Here is an 18,660-nt window from a genome sequence, read left to right as displayed (position 1 = left end):
TAGGCCACCTCAATTCTCCCTCAAAGGAGTTGAAAGATTTCACAGATATTCATTTGTTGACTACTGAGACACAGACAGGGTAGGCACCTGGGTGTTACATTTCAAAAATGGAAAACTGGGCAGTGAAGTGATTTATTGGTTAAGCAAGTCAATGGCAGAGTTGGCATCTTGATCTTAAGTCCAAAGCTCTATAACCTATACCGAGCAGCTTATAGTATAGTGTTTATGGACTCTTCAGCACTGAAAAACAACAGTTCAACAAATGGAAAACAAATTTGCCTTTATATTCAATTTCGCTGGAATCGCCATTTCCACAGGAGCCAGGGGTGGGTGGGGGGAACCCTCAAATAAAGCAAAAGTCACATTATATGGAGATCTTATTTTCACTATTTTCAGCTGAGACTCCAAGGTTAGTAAGAAAAACAAAAGTGTATTCCTTGCCGTTTTATACAGAGAGGTCACCAAGCTTCAGGGTTTAGTCAATCAATTCACACTCCGTATATTCCCCATTTTTCCTCCCCTCCATTCCTTTATAATAAGAAAGGTCAAACTCTACACCTGGCAGCCCTCAAACTCCCTTCAAATGTAACAGGAAATAAATTTAAGAAAATAAATAAAAATACAATAGAACACAGATAATGTCAGTCAGTGGTTTTCTTCATCACTAAATAGCCCACAGGGATCCATTACTATTTGAGGCTGACATCTCTGCTCTAGACTATCATCTCAGATCCTATATTATCAGGCATCCTTCCACTTGGCCAGACATTCTCTTCCTACTTCTTAAAGCTCATGAAGGTCACCTTCAGCCTCCACTAGGCCAAATTACAAACAAAATACCCTCAAAGAACTCTTCTTCCATTTAACAATGCACTCCCTTATAACTCCATTTCAGAAACTCTGTGTGTCTTTAAAATAAAAAGCCTAAGGACCCCCTTCCTGAAATTTTCACCTGAGGTTCAGAATTTAAATTCACTCTTGCTTTTCTCTCATAACTTCCCAATGGCACTTAGTTCAATTCCGACTAGTTCTCACCCCCATACTCACAAAACAACCACATGGTTCCCCACACATTTTCACTCCTGTTACATGCTATTTAGTGCCCTTTTACCACCATATAATCACTGAACAAGAACTCAAATCAATGCCCCAGGACAAATGTTTTCTTCCTGGGACCTTATCATTCAACAGTTACTGAGTGCCTTCCTATAGGCAAGACGCTAAAAGATGATTCACTCCGCATTAATATTATCACAGAAATAGGTAATACAATGTTTCACCTATGCACCCAAGAATCACTATTGCATTTATGAGGCCATTTCAGGTTCTCCATTTCCCTCAAATATGAACATTTTTCCAAAAAAAAAAATCTACCCATCTCCGAGTTTCCTTTAACTCTGAAAATCATCTGCCCCATTTGAATATATCCTCCTTGAGGGCTGGGGCTGTTTCACCTTTGGCTAGCGCACAGTAGGGCTCGTACAAATGCTTGAAAACTTACTGATAGCCCAAGACGTTTACGTTTTTTTCTGCTCCCCTGATAAACAAACACCCCATTTAGGACCCAAGCTCCCTTTCCTTCCCATCCCTGGGCTCATCTTCCTCTGCTTTCCTTCAGACACTAAGCCCTCTGAGGGCAGTCCAGTCCCAATCTGCGCACGTTGGGAGCTCGGCTAGAAGGGCCGCCAGTGATGCCATGCCTGGATGGTCCAGGCCTCTCTGCGTCCCTTCGCTCTTCTTTAACCTGGTTTGGCCGTCCCCCGCCTGTGACACCCCCAAACAGGGGGGTCCCACTTACGCCCACCCCGCAGTGACTGTCTCTCAAGGACTAGAGTTGGTCGAGATTCACTGCCCCAAACCCACCAACTCACCTGCTGGGGCCATTGGCTTCCCATACGCTTGTTCCCCTGAGTCTGGGGCTCGTGCCTCGTTCCGAGACCCCCGGGAAGGGTGGCTCTGGGTCCCGAGGAGCCCCCGGGGGCCGGAATCTCCTCCCCCTTCATTCCACAGCCAACCTCCCCCGAGGACTCCCTCCCCCAACGCGGCACATTCTGAAGCCCCCCACCTCGCTTGTGGACCCCGGCCCCCCCCCCAAGTGCGCGGGAGCCCTGTCCGTCGCCGCCGGCTCCCCACTCCGACCCCGCCCCCTCCCGCGCCCCCGAGGCTTCTCGCAGTAGTTGAACTCCCCCTTGGCAGTGCCCTCCCCGGAGCCGGCTCCAGAACACGCGGACCTTCCCCCGCTCCCGGGTCCTTCCCCTCCCCCGCCCCTCCCCCCTCCCCGGCCCTGCCACTTACCCCGACAACCCGGAGGGGAGGGGGAGGCAGGGAGGAATGGGGGCGGGGGTCGACGATCTGCAGCCACTCTCAGCCCCGGGGGGCCGGGGCCGGGGCCGGCGGCAGCGGCGGCGGCGGCGTCGGCGGCGCAGCGTCTCCCCCCGGCGGCGGCGGAGCTGTCCCACTCCCGCAGGCACACATAGACTCCATTGTCCGCCGGCGCCTCCCCCTTTCCGGCTCCCCCTCGTGTGGTACCGCCCCTTCCCCCTCCTCTTCCCCCTCCCCCTGCTCCTCCTCCACCACCGCCCTCCCTCCCGCCGGCCGCCCGCCCCGCCCAAGGCGACGGGAGGGGGTGCTGGGGAGCGGGAGAGGATCGGTCTCTATCTTCTCCCTTCCTTCCTCCAGGCTAAGGAAAGGGGGACACCCCTGCACATTCTACTCCTGGCACTTCCAGCCACTTTCCAGCCCCGCAGCCCAGGAGGGCTGACTCCAAAGAAATGCCTGCTTCCCCCCACCCACCCCACCGAAGCCGTGTAATGGTACCAACCCATCCGCTTCCTCCCTCCCTCTCCCTTTTCCCGCCCCCACTTTCAGATAGTCCCCGCCTCTCTCGGGCTCCCCGCCTCCCGAACAGCCCCGCCTCCTGCACTCCCCTCCCCCTCCCCGCCACCATTTTACTATGGAACCTCCCATCACCGTCATTCCCTCTTCATTTGCATAACCCCGCCCAGTGAATCCCCTCCCCTGTTCGTCACCCCTGTCAGGGTGACTCCCACTTCCCCACTCCTTAAAGGGGCAGACACTTCCCCCCCCAACTTCACCCCCCATCAACACCTCCCGCACAAGCCCGGTTTCCCCCTGAGGTGGCGGGGCTGGGGCTGAGCGGAGGTCCCTCTGCTCCCCTCCCCCATCCCACTCCCTCCCCCCCAGGCACTTGACTGTGGGGCCAGAGAAGTGAAAAATGGTGTGGGAGCCACGAGACGGGGAAGGGGGTGGGGGGAAAGGGAGTGTGGAATTGAGTCATCTTTGGCTGAAAGGGGACGGGGCCAGCCCCTCCACCTCCTCCCTGTGCCCCCAGGCCTCGGGCTCTCTCCCCTCCTGCCGCCGGGTCCCCACCAGGACTTTGCAGAACCCCTCGCGGTCCCCCCGCGCTCCCCTCCCCCGGGGCTGCGCTCTCCCCGAGGAACCACCCCCTCAATCAGGTAATTGTCAAGGTGTCCATCCCCCCCATCCCGTGCCATGCCCGCAGGTAGGCGATCGGTTTCATCCGACTCGAGCCCGGCCCCAGTCTGCACCAGATCAGAGTGGCCACATGGTGCCTCTCCCCAGAATCCTCGATTGCTCCAGGCCCATGGCTATTATAGTATTACTACTCTGGCTGTTCAGAGCACCTTTCTTCTGACGGCTCAAAGCACAGTCATCCCTGTGAAGTAGGTGGGTGGCCGGGGCGATTAGGCTTTTTTTTTTTCTTTCCCCCAAATGGAGAAATGAAGGCATCATGGAGAGAACATGTTGCTGAAAGTCGTACAATGAGTCAGTGGTTAAAAAAGAAAAGAAACGAGAGCGGGGTTTCATTCCCTAAGGTCTACCTCAAGTATACCTCCACCCACCCTCGAGTCCAGACCCCCTTCTGAACACAAGGCTAATTCATCCCTGCTATGGAGATGCTTTTAGAAAATGACTAGCAGCTTGCATTGATATATTTTAACTTACATTTTCTTTTCATTTGGAACCTCACGCCACCTTTCTAGGGTAAAGAGTGCAAATATCATCCCACTTTACCGCTGAGGTGTAGTAATAGGCAGCGTTTATAAAGTAGTTTGCAAAGTGCTTTACAAACATCTCATTTTATCCTGCTGGGGGGAGGGCGGGGCTATTGTTAGCTCCATTTTACAGAGAAGGAAAACAGAGGCAGAGAGATATTGCCCACAGGCTAAGCGATTGTCTGAGGTTGGGTTTAAACTCAGGTATTCCTGACCCCCAAGTCCAGCGCTCTGTACTCCGAGCCTCCTGGCAGTCTCTAGGGATAGTGACTTGTTCAAGGTCAAACAGCTAGTGAATGGCAGAACCTGGCTTGGAACCAGGTCTACCAAAACCTTATCTCTCAACTGCATACTCTCCACTGAAACTAGGTCACCTACAACAGCCACACAAAATGGAATGCTCTAACTCACTTGCTGGGACATGGCTTGATGGACATAAGTGGCAAACTTGGACTTAGGAAGACCTGTGTTCATAAACTCCCTTCAGCCCTTTACATAGCCACATCACCCTCGATGAGCCACCTAACCCGCCAGCCTCATTGCCCCATCTGTAAAATGGAGATGAGAATAAGAGCACCTAACCTTCCAGGGTTGTTGAGATCAACTGAGATAGAATACGTAAAGTCGTTGGCAAATTTTATCCATTCTTTACAGCTCAGTTCGCTGATCAAAATGACTCTCCGACTCAGGTGGATAAGATGCGGGATATTAGAAACCCAGTAGAAAGAAGAGTAGACTTTCAGGAATCTTGGTTTCAAGTTCTTGCTATGCTGGGACCAGTCACTTACACTCACTGAGCTGAACTGAAGGATGCACAAATTTGGAGTATCCACCCCAAATGTTCACACGGACTATTTGTGCCCAACCAGTGGTAGAGTCTTCCGAGTTCGAATTGGTCTGATCAGCCACAGTCAGACACTTAAACTTATCAACTCTAGCACAGTGATGTCATTTTGGTGCTCTTCCAGAACGAAGGACAACAACCAACCAACCAACCAACCAATATCAAAGCCAAATATGATAATGGTTAACATATGTGTGTGTGCACATCTTTCTTATTAGATTCTTATTTCAATCGCTAAATTGTAAGGTCCTTGAGGACCGAGACTGTCTTTCTTATTGGTATCTCCAGCTTTTAGCAGTGCCTGGCTTATAGTAGGGGTTTAATAATTGTTTATTGTATTGAATTCTTATTATCCTCCTTATAAAGATGAACAGGGGCCAAGCAAACTAAAGAAACCTTATAGCTTGTGGTTTGGGGAATATCTTTTAGCATCTCCATATATTAGTTTCTCTACATGTAAATTAGAATAATCATGCTAAACCACATTATAGCAGTATACGAAAGAATAATGACAGACTATTAAAAAAACCCAACCACCTATAGAAATAAAGAGTGCTAAATGCTAAAGCTGATTCACTGCTTGGGAAATCAATCCATTTAAAACTCAAACTAGTCATATAAGTTTCTAGACTATGTCTCCCCTATTTTGATTCTGCGATGAACAGTACCACATCTTTTCTAGTTAACAAAGCAAGATATCATTCTTCTTGGCTCATATTATTACTATGGTTATATGAGGACTAGGGAGGGAAAGGGGGTAGTGATTACAAACAGCATTAAATGAATGAGTGTCAAAGGAAGTATTCTGAACAGTAAACAAGAATAGAAATAAGTAAAATGAAAGGTTTTTGCTGAATTAAATTATAGTATGGCCAAGGACCTCTGTAACCAAGAAGAGACTGTCAAGTAGCAGCAGCAGAAAAGACAACCAAATCCAGACTATGCGATAAAAATTCTGGATTGCCATTTCAGGTAGTGGGAAGGGTATATAAATTGTATTCATAATAAATGGCCAATGCCAAAACAGGTTTCAGGCAGCCATGGGCCTGGGGTATTCTAACACATGCCTCATCTCTGCCGGGCAAGCCCTCTTATGTACCCATATGTATAGATATATAAAATATCTTGATGCTCTCCCTAGCTGTAACTAACATTAAACCTGATTCAACCAAATGAGTCAAAGTTCAGCATTATTTACTGTACCAGAAAGAAAACTTAAATGAATATTAAATGTGTGACACCATGGTAAAAGGAACAATAATGTTGGGAATTTAAGCATGGAAAAAGCCAGGAAATTTAAAGGTTAAAGTTCCCATAGCAATGCTAATTTATCTGCATGGCACATGGAACAGATGTGGCATTTCAAATGATAATATACTCTATTAAATAGCCTTGCTATTTTCATTAGTTTCTCACCCCTGGATGGTCCCATTTCTATGCCCTACAGTCAAACTTGAGGGTCCTATATTCTACTGTACAGTGCCTAGCACACTGTGAATATAAAAACATTAAATCATCAAAAAAAAAAACCCACTGAACTCATTAAAAATATATTAAAACCTGGTTTTCAAGCAGTTTCTACTTATATACACATTCTAAGATAAGAATACTCCTCTTCAAAAAAACCCAAACAACTAAATAGTATACTGTTAAACAGTACTCTTAAAATAGTTAATAAACATTTATTAAGCGCCTCCTAAATGTCTGGCACTATGCTAAGTAATGGGGATACTAATACAATTAAAGACAAAAGGAGTCCTGCCCTCAAAGAGCTTACAATGAGAGAAGACAACATCCAAAAGGAAACTGAAAGTGGAAATCAGGGCTTTTATCTTAGGGGTAAGGGGAAATCTTACTTTCTCAGATTTGTTCATCTCATAATAGCAAGGGATAAGAGTGATGCATGGAGAACATAAGCTCAATTTCTTTAAGATGCAATGACTTTTCTTGCCTGGGAAGACACCCCCAGAGAAACTTGTTTACTCTCTGAAAGCTCTACATGACTATCTTCTAATAAGAGTGGGTGAGTTGTAAACTTTAAAATACCATATGATTTAGGATTATGATTGTTATAAACTACCATCCCCACTTCCCCAAGATTGTCCTGTACCCTCAATTCTTGAAAAGCCTTATCTAACCTGAATTCTAGAAGTTTGAGTCAGAGTTGGAAGGAACCTCTAAAATCATCTAACCCAACTTCCCTTCCCCAACCTCCCTCTCCCATCATTAACAAGTAATCATAATGCCCCTACTTGAAGATCTCAAGTGTAGGGAGCTCATTACCCTATGACAGAGCCATCCTTAGCAATTTTGGCAACTAGGTTTCTGGGCACGGAAGCAAAAACCAGAAAGGAAATAACATGGGATGTGAGGGTGCCGTTTGACAACTTCCTATTTTAACTAATGACTCTTGGTAACTAGCTACTCAGCTCTGCTGTTTCTAGGTGGCTGAAGTTTGGTCAAGTTCTGTCTGGATGCCCTTTAAATCTGGGCGCTTTGCTTTTTCCAGTATTGGATGCTCTAATTATTAGGTTGTTTTCCTTCCTATGGAGCTGAAATCTACCTCTCTCTCTAATTTCCATCTGTCTTTCCTACTTCTGCCAAGTCTAGTCAAACTTCCATTTGCCAAGACCTCTCTTCAAACACCTGATGACTATGGGCATCATATCACTCCCACCCCAATACCACCCCAGTCTTCTCATCTCCAGCCTAAGCAATCCTGGATCCTTCAATCAGACTTCATATAGCACGTTCTGAGTCTCTCCATTGTCCTAGGTGTCTTCTTCTAAATGAGTTCCAGCTTTTCAATGTCCTAAAAGGTGGAGCCCAGACCTGAACCCAATGCCTCTGGATGCAACTTCACCAGGAAAGAGCATGGCATGATTATAACTTCCATTGTTCTGGATACTCTGCTTCTAGGAACACATTAGGGGCTTTGGGGCTGCCATGTCACACTGTTGACTCATATTGAACTTGCAATACACTAAAACTCTGGAGTATTTTTCTCATACAAATTGTTGTCACATTCCTCTCAGCCTCGACTTATGGAGCTGATTTTTTTTAACTCACGTGGAAGACTTTACATTTATTCCTATTACATTGCATCTTATTAGATTTTATTTTTATTGGATTCTAGCTTGTTGAAATTGTTTTGAATACTGACTTTGGCATCCAACTTATTAGCTTTCCCTCCTAGCGTTGGGATAAATACAAATTTGGTAGACTTATGTCTCTTACTTCTCTTTCTCCCTCTCTAATTGATCCTTCTCATTCTATACTAGATCATCATCCATTACCACAGCCCTTAATCGAAGGTGGATGTTGTGGCTGTGTCCTGGGTCCGGGTCTCATTTTTCTCTATCCCCTCTCACTCAGGGACCCCATCAACTAAATTATCATCTTAATTCAGGTTAACTCCAAGATGACTCTTATGTGTGTGTATATATGTGTGTATATATGAATGTATGTATATCTAGCCACAGACTCTTCCCTGAGCTCCAATACTGCCTGAGCAACTGCCTCTAAGACACTTTTAAAATCTATGTCCCTTAGGCACCTCAAACTCAACATGTTCAAAATAGAACCCAATATCTCTCTCCTCCCTCCAAAAAACAAACAAACAAAAAAAACACCCAACATGTTTCCAAATGTTTCTATTCCTATTGAGGATACCACCATCCTCCTGTCACCCAGTTTGCAACCCTGAGGTAATCCTTAATGCCTTACTCTCATTCTCCCTGCTCTCTCTTCTCCCCTCCCCTCTTCTCCCCTCTTCTCCTAATTAGGAACCAAATCTTGTCCTGTCTTCCTCTGCAATGTCATACACACATTAACACACACGTGTGTGTGACTGTATAAAGAGATATGTACACACATATATCAAATGTGTATGTATGTATGTGTGTATATATTTTTTCCTAATGTACATATGCCATGTTGCTGTCATTTAGCTGTTTCGGTCATGTCTGACTCTTTGTGATCCCATCTGTGATTTTCTTGACAAAGATACCAGAGTGGTTTGTCACTTCCTTCTCCAATATGTTACACACACACACACACACACCCTCTTTCCACCTACACATTCACAACCCTAGTTCAGGACTCTACTACTACTCAACCAGAATACTGCAATACCTCATAACTGGCTTCCCTTCTTTAAGTCTATCCCCACTCCAATCCATTCACCACACAGCCACCAAAATGACTTTCCTAAATCTGTCCATGTCATTGGCCCTCCAGAATGAGCTCCAGTGCCTCTCCATTTACTTCTGTAATCAAATATCAACTCATCTGGTTGGCATTTAAATCTCTTTGCAATCTGGCTGCAGCCTTCCATGTCATTCCTTTCCATATGTTCTATGGTCCAGCCACACGGCCCTTCTTGCTTTTCCTCACACAAGCCAGTCTGTCTGCCATCTCTGCACTTCTGCACTGGTTGTGCTCCATACATGATATACATGCTACCTTCCACCTTCATCTCTGGAAGTCTTTTTTACCTTCATATCTCAGCTCAAGAACCACCTTCTGCATGAAGTCTTTCCTGCTCTTCAGTGTTTGCTTTGTATGTATTTGTACCTTCATCTACCAGAGCCTGTGGTCTGCCCCATTAGAATATAAGTTCCTTGAGGACAAGGATATTTCATTTTTTTTCTCTGGATCCCCAGTGCCTATGAATTTGTCTTGTATATATTTTAGAGTACATAGATATATACATATATGTACACATATAAAAATGGAAGGGGGAGAGAGAGGGAGAGAGAGAGAAGAAAAAGAGAAAAAGAGAGAGAGACAGAGAGAGAGAGAGAGACTCACTTTCCTTTAATAACTGGACTATTTTATTTTTACTTGGAACACTCCAAACCCTCCATATGACTTCACTTGGTGACCTCATCAGTTCCCATGGATTTAATTACCATCTCTACACTAATGATTCCCAGATCTACCTTTCCTGCCCTGCTCAAGCTCTCTGCTGACCTTCAAACTCTCATCTCCAACTGCCTTTTAGACATCTCAAACTGGACATCCAGTAGACATCTTACACTCTATTTCTCCAAAACCAAAACTCATTATGTACTGTTCAGTCATTTCAGTCAGGTGTGACTCTTTGTGACCCCAGGTGGGGTTTCCTTGGCAGAGATACTGGCCATTTCCTTCTCCAACTTATTTTACAGATGAGGAACTGAGGCAGGCAAGGCTTAAGCGACGTGCCTTTGGTCACACAGCTAGTAAGTGTTTGAGGCTGGATTGGAACTTTGGTCTTCCTGACTCTAGGCACAGTGATCTATCCACTGCACCACCTCCCCCTAAACCCTTCTGCCTCCCACCCTACCATCCAACTTCCTATTGGGAATACTACCATCGTCTCAGTCCCTCAGGCTCACAGCATTAATTTCTCACTCTCTCTCACCCTTCATATCTAATTTGTTGCCAAAGCCTGTCAATTCCGCCTTTACAACATCTCTCTGATACTCCCCCTTTTCCTTTGACCCTACCACCACTGGAGCTCAGGCCCCCATTGCCTCATGCCCCAAGTCTCTTCCCACTCTAGTTCATCCTTCAGCCCCTAGAGCGACCAATAACACCTAGGTCTCACTATATCACCACCCCCTACAACTCAATAAACTCCAGTGACTCCCTATCAAAGCCATGATTACATACCCTGTTAAGCTATTCAAAGCCCTTCATGGCCTAACCTCCTCCTACTTTTCCAGTCTTTCTACACCTTACTCCCCAACACATACCCTTGGATCCAGTGAAAAGGCCTTCTGCTGTTTCTCAAACAAGACAATCCATTTCCTTACTCAAGAGAATTTTCAAAGGCTGAAATGCCTGGAATGTTCTCCCTCCTCGTCTCTACCCCATTGCTTCCTCAGCTTCCTTCAAGTCCCAACTAAAAGCCCACCTTCTACAAGAAGCCTTTCTCACTGCCTCTTAATTCTCATGTCTTCCCTCTGTTAATTATTTCCTATTTATCCTGTAAACTCTTTGAAGGCAGGAATTATGTTTTGCCTCTCTTTGTATCTCCAGTGCTTGGCACATAGTAGGCACTTAACAAATGTTTATTGATCACTACCCAGCACTGTGCCTCACACACAGTAGGTGCTTACTAACTGTACGTTAACTGTACATTGATAATATGTAGGAGAAATACCATTGGCCTTGGAAACAAGAGAGCTCAGTTTTAGTCCTGGTCCTGCCACTAACCAGTAATGTGACCATAAGCAATGTGATGTTATCACTCTGGCCTTCAGTTTTTTCATCTTTAAAAAATGAGAATGGACTATCTGAACTCAAAAATTCCATGAATCTATCAAGTTGAGGCACACAAAGGTTCCTTGACTCTCCTTAGGTCACACAGGCAGTTAACTAGTGGCAAAGCTGGGAGGAAATGCCAGGTTTTCTAGTTTCCAGCTCTATCGTTTTTTTTCTACATCACATTTTTAACATAACCAATAGCATGCAACGTAGTTTTTCCATTTTCTATCTACCAATAGAATGCAAAGTAGTTTTGCTATTCAAAACTAAATAGTGCTAAATGGGAAATTCGATCCTTCCCTATTTTATATATGAAGAAACTACGGAACCAAATTTAAGTGATGAATTTAACTAATGTTAGAGCCAAGAGGCTCCTGACAGTCCGGCCCTCTATCCACTAGGCCACACCATGTTTCATGCTAATTCCTCTACTTCCCTATAGTCCAAAAGAAACCATTTCCTTTCCATTCCAAAGGAATACCACCAAGAGAGTCATTAATGACTGAAAATAGGAGGTTAGACTGGAATGGCATCTCTCAGCTTTAACTATAATGCTGCTGCTGCCCTGACACTCTAATAAAATAGCCAGGAAATTATTTCTTCTTTAGATTGCACGTGAAGGAGAAACAAATCTTCCTATCATCGCTCTCACCAGTCCATTAAAGTCAATGGGAGTCCTATAGCTCCATCCCTGCGGGGAAAATTTAGGGGTAATTGTCTCTTTTGTAAAGCACAAATCAATATTCCCATGTCTCTCCCTTCAGTTGTTTCACCTGAGGTCACTAGCTCTCAGAAGTGAATCTTGAACCTTGGGTCCTGCTACCACCATCTTCCTCCTTCCACATTGTAGGGAGTCACCAGAAAGACCTGCTCTGCGTAGCACTAACCAAACTGTAACTGGACACTAAGACACTCAGATGGGGACAGAGCAAATGTTCCTTGTTTCTTTACCCATGCAAAGCCATAGTTATACTGTGCTAACCTCATGGCCTTGCTTCGTATCCTCAACGTTCTGCCCTCTCAAAACACCATCTCATGACATGCTATTTTTTAACGCCCCAAATGTTGATCCTTATTGTTTATTCAGATTGCTTGTAAGGTAGAAAGTGAGTTTTTGTGGGTGACCACTTGTTTGGGTATATTACAGAGGGAATTCTCCAGTTACAGTTAACTGTTAACTAGGGATAGACTAGATTCTAACTCTGAAATTCTGTGATTCTGTGACATGTGTTCTCACTTTTTCTCTTGCATATCTCTCACATCTCATACCCTAAATATTCTGGTTCTTCAAAGCCTTCCTTGTATCCCCACCTTTTTCCTCTGCTTCTTTACCCCTTCTCTCTTTACATAAAGTCTTATCTTTGTTGCTAGAAGGAAGTTTAGAACTCACTTATGCCAGAGCACCACAGAACTAAAGAGAGTTGAAACAGACCTCCCCCCAATCCCCACCTTTCATTATTGTTGTTGTTCAGACTTTTAGTTGTGTCTGATTCTTCATGATCCTATTTGGGGTTTTCTTGGCAGATATACTGGAGTGGTTTCCCATCCTTTTCTAGCTCATTTGATAGATGAGGAAACTGAGGCAAGCAGGATTATAAGTGACTTGCCTAGGGTTACACAGCCAGTAAGTATCTGAGGCCACATTTGAATTCAGGTGTTCCTGACTTCAGGCTGGGCACTCTATCCTCTATGCTACTTAGCTGTCCATCCTTCATGCTAATTCTGTTCTATACAGGTATAGAAACAGGATTTCAAATGTAAACTAGCACATCCAAGGTCTCACAGGTAATGGGTTCAAACTAGTGTCCTATGACTCCAAATCTAGTGTTCTTTTCGTTATATCCATGGTTCTAAATGCCAACCATTTTTTAAAAAGGCACAATAAAAACTGTAAGACAAGTTTAATTATTGAAAATTTCAAATGATTATCATTATTGAATTATTTCAATTTCAAAAATATTTCAAGGTTTTTTTGGGGGTGTGGGGGAGAACCAGGTTATTATCTTGCATTTACCAAAATAAATGACATGGAGACATAGACATATAACATAGTATATAGCCCTTTTATCTTCCACTCAAAGACTAGACATCTTCAGTTTTATATAACCCATGTTCAAATGCATCAAGCTGCATGATGGCATGGCCCCTCTGTGTCATGAGCCAGCTTGGACCAAAAGTGGAAGATCAGGCCCATGTTGAAAATATGCTAACTCAAATGTGATGTCTTTTGTACATATCACATTAAATGATCGATGTTCACTGTCTGCTGATTTTGATTTAAACTCTGTTTTTGCTGGAAAAAAGTGTATTTATGTGGAAGTGGTCATCGAACACATCCAATCATTTTGACCACTGCTTTGCTCCCTTCAGGGAGATGTCCTCCACTTTGGAAAGGTCTGCCCCCTACCATATGCTGCCTCACCATCACTTCCTATTATTAAACACTTCCTTATCAATAACCTTGGGTTATTCTTTACTCTACAGTGCCTAGCACACAATAGGCACTTAAAAATGATCATTGACTAACCCTACTACTTTTTTTGTCCCTACTATTTTTACTCTCTCCTTTCTTGCTCCTAATTTTCACTCTCCAAACATACACATTCTCCGAATCTTCTCTGTTGCTTTCTGTGTCCCTCATTATAATCTTCAGTTGGTGCATGTGTTCTCCTTCCCTTCATCTTGGTTAGACCCTCTACCAAACTTGAATGCCCTCGTTAGATGCATTCACATTAAATTCTCTAACACCCCAGACTCCCTCACTCCCTTGACTTGAATGCTTTTGATCGTCTGCCAAGTTGACATTCCCTACTCAAAATTTGGGTCAGCCATAAAGTGAACTGTCGGCTTCCTTCCTGAGCTGTTAAGTGCATACTGGACAAAATCACAAAATTGCTGTGATTAGGTTGACTTGCTATCTGACCTTTTCTGGGCCCTCACTACTGCTTAGCAATACTTTGTCATTCATTATTGACTCCCCAAATTATTCTTTGCTCTGATTATTCCAAGTCATTCCTACATTCCTCAGACCTCCTTCCCTAACTTCCTACTTCATGGAAAAGGTCAAGAACATCAAGAATGAGTTCCCTTATTTTCCATTCTGTCTTCCCACCTTTACCATTCTGGCCTCCTTTCTTCCGGTCACAGTGGAAAAGGTGGCTCTCCATGGCTAAAGCTGACCCCTCCACCTGTTCCTGATGCCATCCTCTTCCTTTGTCCTCTAAGATCTTGCTGCAACTATTATTCTCTTCTCTCTTAAGTCTTTAATCACTCCTTTATTGGGTTCTTACCCTCTGCCTAAAAACATGTTCCAGTCTCCTATATCTTTAAAAAAAACAAAAACAAACCGCAATATAAAAAACATTCCTTAAACCCTACTGCTCTCAAATTATCACTCTATTTCTCACCTTCATTTACCACTAACATATTCTCCTTAGTACTTCCAATTTCTCATCACTCTCTTCATTTTAAACTCCTTGTAATTTGGTTTAACTCCTGCTGAAATTCCTCTTTCCAAGGTTATTAGTGATCTGATCTCCATTCCAACGGCCCTTTTCCTTGGTTCTCCTTTTCTTGGACTTCTCTGAAGTCTTCAGTATGGCTGGCCACCCATTCCTTCTTGATTTCTTTCCTCTCTTCAATTTCAAGACTCTCCATTGTTCTGCTTTTCCTTGTCCCATTCCGTTCACTTCCTTGCCTTCCTCATTAGGTCGGATTCCTTCTTCTACCTTCCAAAGATGGACAGTTCTGAGGGCAAGACTCAGTTCTTGGTCCTCTGCTCTTTTCTCAACATGATCTTCCTCTTCAGAGAATTCATCTACTCTCATGACTTTCCTTGTTATCTTTATGCAGACAATTCCCAAACTAACATTTCCATCTCTGGCCTCTCTCTTGAGCTTTTTAGTTCTGTATCTTTAACTGTCTACTGTGCATTTCAATCTAGATGTCTTGATATAAGTCCAAATTAAACATATCTATGACTAAACTCAATATATTTTCCTCAAAATCAGTTTCTATTCCTGCCAATGTTTCCATCCTCCTCCTAGTCACTGACTCTTGAACCTTACAATCACCCCTCATGTTTCCTTTCCCTTTCTTCCCATGTCTAATTACTCAAGAAATACTATTGATTTTTTCTGGATTTCTCCCTTCCTTTCCATCCCACATCCAGCACACTTGTCTTCTTGATCTTCATCATATCAAGGCTGGACAACTCCAATCATCTCCTAAACTAGGGATGGGGAACCTGTAGCCTTGAGACCACATGAGGCCCTCTAGGTCCTCAAGTGCAGCCCTTGACTGAATCCAAACAGAACTGTGAAGTCTGAATTCAGTTAAAGGGCAGCACTTGGGAACATAGAAGGTCACATGTAGCCTCAAGGCTTCAGGTTCTCCACCCCAGTGCCTAAACAGACACCCTCTCTGTCTTCAGTGTAGTACCTTTTGTAGAGTAGTTACTTAAAAAATGTCCATTGAATCTGACTGAACTCAGCCTTGTTAGTCTACAACCCATTCCATATATGGCTACAAGGATAATTTTCCTAAACCATAGCTTTGTATATATTACACTTCCTCAAAAACCTTCCACAACTCCTTACGTGTTATAAAATATACCATGTGCACCCTCACCTAGAATTTCAGGGCTCTAAGGGTCCTTAATTATCCTCAAATACACCCTCCCTCCTTTCACAGATAAGAAAACCAAAAAAACACAAATAATTCAGGTTACACAGCTAGGAAGCTACATGGACCAGAATGCAGCTCTTTAATTTCCCAATATATTTTCCAGTACAACATGTGGTCCTATCAGTTCTTCTCCCCTGGAAGGCCCTCCTCCCCCTTAATTTCCTGTAAATCTTACCAGTTCTTCCATAATCAACTCAGAACCCACCTTCCTTAGTTGTCAGGGCCCTTAGGCATCTTTGTCCTTTGAATTCCAATAGCATTCATTATCTATACCACTCATTTGGTATTTAGTACCATGGCAAGATAAAATGTGAAGGAAAGGGTATTGGACATGCAACCAAAAGACCCAGGTTCAAGTCCTATATCTGTCATTTATTTACTGTCTATATAATTTGGACTCTGGGCCTCAGTTTCATCATCTGCAAAAAAAGAAATGATAATAAATACACTACTGACATCATAGGGTTGTAGTGAGGATCAATGCACTAAAGTATATTAATTTTTTAATACCATAAAGCAAAAGTTCTTAGTCAGTGGGGGGAGACAGGCAGGTGGTCTGTGAGCTTGTTTTATTAAAAATGTTTTGATAATTGTATTTCAATATTACTGGTTTCCTTTATAATCTCACATACTTTGTTTTTATGGATTTAAAAACAATTTTGGGAGCAGCTAGGTTGTGTCCAGCCCTGGTGTCAAGAGGAGCTATGCTCAAATCCAGCCTCAGACATACCAGCTGTGTGACTCTGGGCAAGTCACTTAACCCTGACTGCCTCCAAAATATAAAAATAAAATAAAAATAAATAATATAATAAAAATAAAATAACAATAAATAAAAATAATAAAAACATAATTCTGGGAAGGGGTCTACAGATTTCATTAGATTTCCCTGACTGCCTCCAAAAAAATAAAAATAACAAAATAATAAAACAAGTCTGAGAAGGGATCTGTAGGTTTCACTGCACTTCCAAAGAGATCCATGACACAAAAAATGGCTAAGAACCCCTGCCATAAAGTATTGTGTAAATTTGAGTTGTGACTGTGCTTCTTTTTTCTGTGTACACTCAATCACCTCAAAGTTGCCCAAGGGCAGGGACAATATCTAACAAACTCTAGAGATTTCCAGCATTGCACACAAAATAGATACTGGGGAGGTGTTTCTTTGTTGAAGTTCATGATACTTGCAGCTAGAAGGGACTTGTCATCTAAACTAATCCCCTTCATTTTACAAATGAGAAAATGAAATCTCAGAAAGAAGTGATTTGTCTGAGGTCATACAAAAGTAGTACAGCTGAGATTTCACCCTGTGACTTAGGGTTCCAATTTCAATTCTCTTTCCATTATATTCCACTGCTTTTGCTGCTACTGTTGATGTTAATGCTACTACTGATTACCACAATGATAACCTTGGTCTTAATTATAATTATTAATAAATAGCATTTTGGCATAATAGAGAGCCAACTCTGGAGTCAGGAAGACTCTCACTACCACCTCTTATACATCTTGGCTATATGGGCAAATCACTTAAGTACTAAACACCTCCCCCAAATCCTCTAAAACTTTAAGTTATAAATGAGTTGATGCCTGGCAGTGGTGGATGGAGTTTCCATAGTGGGACTTCTCTATGTAGAAAATAATCATAGAGGTGAAACAATAACAATAAAATTTTAATATGGATAAAAATAATTGATAAGGTTAATAATCACATGCATAGAGTACCCAAGGATATAGAAAATACTTTAGGCTGTCAAAATCATCTTAATCTTTATTTTCCTTCAGTTGAGTCAGAAGGGACCAAGCTGAGCAGAAAGAGTAAAGAAAAAGTTGGTTTGGGCCATGAGCTCCCTTTTCTGCCTCTGGTATGGTCAGCCCTTGGTTATCCAGACTATGACTAGAAAAAGTTTGTGATTTTCTTGGTGAGGGAACTTTTTCCCTATTACAAGTCAACACCTTCTCTGCAGTTTATAGAGACTCTGAGAGCTGCATAGAGCAGTGGTATCAAGCTCAGATAGAAACAGGGTCACTAACTTGTACCTAGGGATCCCCTCAGGACACATATGGACTTAGAAAACCATATATTAACATGATCTATGTATTTGTATAATCCATATGTTAGCATCATCTGTTGTATTTTAATTTATTTTGTTAAATATTTCCCAGTTACATTTTAATTTCATTCAGGCCTCACCAGTGTTTGTTGTTTGAGCACATGAGGTTTAAATGATAGCCCATGGCTATCCAGCTAGTTTTTGTCATAGGTGGGTCTTGAACAAGGGCAGTCAGGGTTCTTCCTGCCAACTCTCTATCCAATACATCACAATGCCTCTTGAAATTTAATAGGCACTTTGAAAAGACTGTACATAACAGAACTTTATGGTTTCATATACAATCCTCTTTTGAGTTCTTTGTATGCTGAAATGTTGATGTTTGTTAAGTTCATAATCAAAAAGAAAATTTAAATATTAAAAAAGCTTGCCCTGAAATTCTACCATTAATGATTCATTCCTTTTGAATCAAGATTATCTCTCATCTTGTACTTTCAAATCCTAAATATCTCTAGATGTAGGTATGAAGAGACTATGGGTAACACAAGAAACTGTTATCATATGTAGTCATCCCCTCAGGACAAATTACTTTATCAGATTGCTTCTTTCTCTAATAAGCAGATCAAATGAAGTCACTGAGGGAACACGAATAGGGTGTGTGTGTGTGTGAGGGCCGGGAGAGTAAAGAAAAATGTGGCCTGTTAATTGTTCTCCTTTCTTCTACTTTCTCCTCTTCTAATGCCTCTGAGTAAACCTCAGATGCCAAAATAATCTTCCTAAAGCATGTGTGTGACCA

The 18,660-nt window shown here is 42.9% G+C and overlaps 1 protein-coding gene across 6 annotated transcripts in view; it reads right to left on the bottom strand.

The window, feature by feature from the left end:
* Positions 1 to 18,660, bottom strand: part of BCL9 (BCL9 transcription coactivator) — a 117,061-nt gene that overhangs the window by 28,943 nt on the left and 69,458 nt on the right. The window contains exon 1 of one of the 6 annotated variants that reach the window (XM_072644598.1): positions 2,296 to 2,427. The exons of the other annotated variants lie outside the window; for them this stretch is intronic. The gene's annotated coding sequence lies outside the window, so the exon portion shown is untranslated. Of the gene's footprint in view, positions 1 to 2,295; positions 2,428 to 18,660 lie in introns of those variants that run through there. 6 annotated transcript variants of the gene reach the window in all.

This window comes from Notamacropus eugenii, chromosome 2, assembly GCF_028372415.1.
Source record: "Notamacropus eugenii isolate mMacEug1 chromosome 2, mMacEug1.pri_v2, whole genome shotgun sequence".
In the NCBI taxonomy this organism is placed as follows: Eukaryota; Metazoa; Chordata; class Mammalia; order Diprotodontia; family Macropodidae; genus Notamacropus; species Notamacropus eugenii.
Note: the sequence above shows the minus strand (reverse complement) of the source record. Positions and strands in the feature narration are given on the sequence as shown.